This window comes from Chlamydotis macqueenii, chromosome Z (genome assembly GCF_036417535.1).
Source record: "Chlamydotis macqueenii isolate bChlMac1 chromosome Z, bChlMac1.mat, whole genome shotgun sequence".
NCBI lineage: Eukaryota > Metazoa > Chordata > Aves > Otidiformes > Otididae > Chlamydotis > Chlamydotis macqueenii.
In genome coordinates this window covers 45,719,446-45,725,509 of record NC_141593.1, presented here as the reverse complement: position 1 = coordinate 45,725,509, position 6,064 = coordinate 45,719,446, and the positions used below count along the sequence as shown (strand labels likewise).

The 6,064-nt window shown below is 43.6% G+C and overlaps 1 pseudogene; it reads left to right on the top strand.

Moving 5' to 3' along the window:
• Nucleotides 1-1,973: 1,973 nt before the first annotated feature.
• LOC147596324 (28S ribosomal RNA) lies at nt 1,974-2,804 on the top strand (annotated as a pseudogene; the record flags this gene model as incomplete).
• Nucleotides 2,805-6,064: the final 3,260 nt, after the last annotated feature.

The window sequence follows — 6,064 nt, the reverse complement described above, 5'->3', positions numbered from 1 at the left end:
TAGCTTCTAAGTGGTAAATATTATGAGATCTTAAGGAATTATGGTAGTGCTGAAAACAATTAGCTTTCTCTCCTCTGACCTCCCTTTTGGTAAATCGTATCACTGACCAAATGAGATGGAGCTAGCTGTGCCTGCAAGGCTGTAGATGATTTTAGTGGGATCACAGGACACTGTCTCTGATTCACTGTTTTCTTAGGACCTTGTTCTGACCTCTTGCATATCGTAAGCCTTCACCTCCCACTCAGTGGTCCTGGGATGATTGTACAGCTGCCCTTGGTGCAGCCCAGCTGGGGCAAGCCTTCCCAATCCTCTACTTTTGCCTTAAAGAAGCTGCTGCCATTACATCCAGCAAGGAGAGGATAAGCAGTGCTATCCACTGCTGCTTTTTGTAGTCGGGCTGTCATACTGTTACGAGCTGCCTTATCCACATGGTCAGTCAGAAAGAGATAGCCTGGATGCAGATGGGAAACCCAAACTATTCTATGATTTTGTCATTCTATGTTTCTATGATTTGCCTCTGGCCATTCTTAGCCATCTGTGAAGACACAGTTCCCACCTCCATATCCCCATGGGCACCTGCCTGGGGATGCAGCCACCTCCTACCAGCTCTCCAGCATGCTCATATTCTGAAAACCCCAATTCTCTTTGGCTCCCTCTTCAGGCCACTCTCTGTGAATACCTTGTAACCCCCGCCAACCTCTGTTTACCAGATTAGTTTAAATACATGCTTCTTACTGCTAGTTTAATTTATTTGAATAAAGAGTTTTAGTTCAGGCACTGACTTTCGGTGGGAGCAAATCTTGTCACTGGGGTCTCATTAGGGGAGGATGACTATGATAACTGCTTTTGCTATAGCAGTATTTCAGGTGAAATGGGATCTGGATAAAATAAATCCTGCTATCTTCTGTAAAGCAGGTGTTTTGGTGTATGAATGTACAGGATGGACAGAAACTTAAGGGAAAATAAAATAATGCTATATTGTTGTTTGGAATTCCATATGTGGTAACTTATTATAATATTATGAATAGAATAATGATATGGCTAAAGGTAAAGGCACAACACCAAGGACTAGCACAATCCATCTAACAGTTTGAAGAAATTGCTGTAATGTCTCATGTCAAAAAAGCACTGAAGTGTATCAGTGAGCAGCTAATCCTGGCTCAACTTGACAAACTTCAGAGTATTATGGCAGGACATATAAAGGAGATGTCTAGTGGTGGCCAAAGTTTAACAGGCAATGTACCTTGTTTCTATATTTAACACTAAATAAGAAAGAAAAAAATAGCTATAATGATGGGAATACAAAAGCAAATAAGGAAAGGATAGTGGTTATTGTTTCTACAACACTTGAGATTTGAGTCTATACAAATTGTTTTGTATGAGATGCTCAAGGGTTTGCTTTAAAAAAAAAGTGTAATACAATACTCACACTGCTTTTTCTGTCTTTACATGCAGTTTCCCTTGGCTTTCTCTCATTTATATTTAAGTTACTTTGTGTCATAAGCAAGGCAAAAACCATAAAGGAATGGATAAGCTTACCATTTTAATGTAAAACATTTGAATCTATCTTATTCCAGCTCCTTATTCTCTGAAGTCTGTGTTACTTTTTGTAGACACTCAATTCTGTATTAAGACTTTCGTCCTTTGACAGAGCTGTATCCTGCTGCATACATCCATGCCAACATGATGGACTGGAAACATGACCTGGTGTTTCTCCAGTTTCATTCTTTGTAGGGAAGCAAGCAATTATACCAATATCTGTATTCACTATGCAAGAAGGAATGTAACTTGCTCTTCATTTCTTTTGCATCCTTTTGTATCTATCTGACTTCACAAAATTATAGCATGGTAAGTGGCCAGGTGGTAACAGAAAGTAAGACTGTCCACCACTGGAAATGGCATGACCCCTCGCATTTAGACATGGGGAAACACCCCAATCAGTAGATGGGCCAGTGGAGCTTCTGTCCCTAAACGTATTTTCTGGGCAGAGAATAACTTGAAACTTAGCTGTTTCACTGAAAATAGCACTATGCTTTCTTAGTAGAACTCTGAATTGCCGTGATCATCTTTTCACTTACCTGGTGAGGTGGGGGGGCAAGCCCCGAAGGGGGCTCTCACTTCTGGTGCCAAGCGCCCAACCCACTCCAGGGACAGCGGCAGGTGGGGAGTTTGACTGGGGTGGTACACCTGTCAAAGCGTAACGCAGGTGTCCTAAGGCGAGCTCAGGGAGGACAGAAACCTCCCATGGAGCAGAAGGGCAAAAGCTAGCTTGATCCTGATTTTCAGTATGAACATAGACTGTGAAAGCGGGGCCTCATGATTCTTCTGGCTTTTTGGGTTTTAAGCAGGAGGTGTCAGAAAAGTTACCACAGGGCTAACTGGCTTGTGGCGGCCAAGCATTCATAGCGACGTCACTTTTTGATCCTTCGATATCGGCTCTTCCTATCATTGTGAAGCAGAATTCACCAAGTGTTGGATTGTTCACTCACTAATAGGGAATGTGGGCTGGGTTTAGATCATCGTGAGACAGGTTAGTTTTACCCTACTGATGATGTATTGTTGCAATAGTAATCCTGCTCAGTACGAGAGGAACTGCACGTTCCGGTGCGGAGCGCTGCGCGTGGTCGGGACTGGAGGGGTGGACAGAAGTGGCGCTGCCTCTCCCCAGTCGCGTACCACACGATTGTGGGGCACCCAGCGCTAAATCATTCGTAGATGACCTGATTCTGGGTCAGGGTTTTGTACATAGCAGAGCAGCTCCCTCACTGCGATCTATTGAGAATCAGCCCTCGACACAAGCTTTTGTCAGTCTCCCCTCCGTGCCTGGCAAGGTCATGGAGCAGATTCTCCTGGAAACCATGCTAAGGCACATGGAGAGCAAGGAGGTGATTGATGACAGCCAACATGGCTTCACCAAGGGCAGATCATGCCTGACCAATTTGGTGGCCTTCTATGATGGGGTGACAGCATCGATGGACAAGGGACGAGCAACGGACATAATCTACCTGGACTTGTGCAAGGCATTTGACACTGTCCTGCATGACATCTTTCTCTCTAAACTGCAGAGGCATGGGTTTGATGGACGGGCCACTTGGTGGATAAGGAGTTGGCTGGATGGCTGCACTCAGAGAGTGGTGGTCAACAGCTCGATGTCCAAGTGGAGACTGGTGATAAGTGGTGTCCCTCAGGGGTCCATGTTGGGCCTGGCCCTGTTCAACATCTTTGTCGGCGACATGGACAATGGGATAAAGTGCACCCTCAGCAAGTTCACCAATGACACCAAGCTGTGTGGTGCCATCGGCAAGCTGGAAGGGAGGGATGCCATCCAGAGGGACCTTGAGAGGCTGGAGAGGTGGGCCCGTGCCAACCTCATGAAGTTCAACCAGGCCAAGTGCAAGGTCCTGCACCTGGGTTGTGGCAACCCCAGGCACAAATATAAGCTGGGCGGAGAATGGATGGAGAGTAGCCCTGAGGAGAAGGACTTGGGAGAAGCTCAACATTAGCAGGCAATGCGCCCTTGCAGCCCAGAAGGCCAACCGCATCCTGGGCTGCATCAAGAGGAGCATGGCCAGCAGGGCAAGGGAGGTGATTCTCCCCCTCTACTCTGCTCTGGTGAGACCGCTCCTGAAGCACTGTGTCCAGTTCTGGAGCCCCCAACATAAGAAGGACATGGACCAGTTGGAGAAGGTCCAGAGGAGGGCCACAAAGATGATAAAAGGGCTGAAGCATCTCTCCTGTGAGGACAGGCTGAGAGAGTTGGGGCTGTTCAGCCTGGAGAAGAGGAGGCTCCAAGGAGACCTTATAGGGGTCTTCCAGTACCTCAAGGGAGCCTACAAGAAAGATGGGGAGAGGCTGTTCAGTAGGGCCTGTTGTGATAGGACAAGGGGTAATGGTTTTAAAATAGAGGGAGGTAGATTTAGATTAGAAATCAGGAAAAATTTTTTTTTACAATGAGAGGTGTAGAACACTGGAACAGGTTGCCCAGAGAGGTGGTGGAGGCCCCATCCCTGGAAACGTTCAAGGCCAGGCTCTTAGCAACCTGATCTAGTCGGGCATGTCCCTGCTCCTTGCAGGGGGATTGGACCAGATGACCTTTGAAGGTCCCTTCCAACCCTAACCATTCTATGATTCTATAATTCTATGATTCTAAAAGGAAAAAATAGTCCTTTTACTTCATCTTATAAGATCCCACAGTTTGGCTTGTAGGCAAAACTATGCAAACATTTCAGATAAAAGGCTGCTAATTGGTAGCAAAGGTTAGTTTATTCTGGGGCAAGTTCTTATGTTTGCTGGTCTTTCTTTTCAGATGAACCTCTCATCATATAATAACGTTAGGGGTTGGAAGCAGTAATGTTTAATGCAGCTTTAGCTTTCTATACTTGACCTATTTTGATTTTTAGAGAATAAAGGGTAATGCACTGAACAATCAATAGTAGGAAGTACCTGAAAGAGAAAACATACAAGGAGCAGATAGATAGCACAACCATTGAAAAAAGTAGAACTGATATGGCCAGATTTTTCTAAACAAAATTCTTTGCAGAAGTCTCTCTTTTTTTTTTTTTTTTTTTTAATAACCATACTCAGCATTGACCTGAACAATGCTGAATGACTCCATGACTTCAATGGAACTGAAATAGTCTCTAGGATGTTAAAGGGATGCCTGTGGCAAGCAATTCCCAATTCAGAAAGATGTTGCAGGAAAGATAAGCATCACTAACTTGAAGTTACTATGCTACAACTCAGAACCTTTTCTGTACGCATTTCAAGTATTTTCTACTGCTGCATCTTTGCACGTGACGTAACCTCTAGTAAATATTTTACTGAAAAAAGTAAAGAAATCCACACATATAATTAATGAAGAAAGTGTCTTTTCCTGTTTAAAAGAGTGAAATGAACCATCACTCCTGCAGACTTCTTTCCAGCAGAGAAGTTTATTGCTGTATACATTTTTGTTCCTGCTGTGGTGGTGAGCTACTCCCAGTACCTGCAGAGAATATTTTCTTTAACCTCAGAGTGCCTGTAAAACCTGGAGAGTGAGGACATTGATGGATGAAGGTCTTTTGGAGGCTTGACATTCAGTTTGTGAGAAGCAGTGGAGAACGCAAGCATACTGCTGCAAGGGACGGCATGGGAGGAATGCTAGTTACCCACAGTGCTGAGAGCTGTTTCAGAATCAGGAAGTTCATTCCAGAGTCCTAAACAGGAATGAAAACAGAAAATCATAGAATGAGACATTGACGACTTTAGCTAATGTATCTTTCTGGTGAAAAGAGAGCTATCATACCGTGAAAGTATTTTTCAATAATTTAGTTTCTGCTGCTTTCTCTGGCTAATGCTATACAGGTGTGCAGCTGTAGAGGAAAATGTTGGTCATTGTCAGCTAGAGGTAGGATTACATAATTGTTTTTATTCTAATGCTGTGATTTTCAGACAACTATGACCTTGTTAAACTTTCATCTTTGGGAGCAAAATGTTTCAAGCACATTTTTGAGAAAAGTTTTTCAGCCATATTTATCTGCCAGGAGATTAAGGGAAATATTTTTTTTCTGTGGGGAAAGACAAATTCCTGTAACTCTTATTTGGACAATATGATAGGATTAAGGTGAAATTTATAATGGGAATATCTACCAAGAGCTTCTTTGCTTTTGTTATAGGAGAAATTCAACGTGTTATGTCAGCTAACGTTACATTTACCCTAACATTATGTGTAGAAATTAAGCACTTTCACTGAGATGGTGCGGTGTGAGTAACACTTGCCTAAGTTCTCCTCAAAGTGAATGTTTAAGTATGTCTTTGAATAGAAAGTGTTTGTCATGTCTGGGTGCAAAGAAAGTGCAGGAGAACAGAATTAATCTTAGAAATGGAATTTTTTTTCAAGCACTGTCATAGAACCATAGAATCATAGAATAATTTTAGTTGGAAGGGACCTTTAAAGGTCATCTAGTCCAACCCCCCTGCAGTAAGCAGGAACATCTTCAACTAGATCAGGTTGCTCAGAACATCATCCAACCTGGCCTTGAATGTTTCCAGGGGTGGAGCATCAACCACCTCTCCAGGACACCTG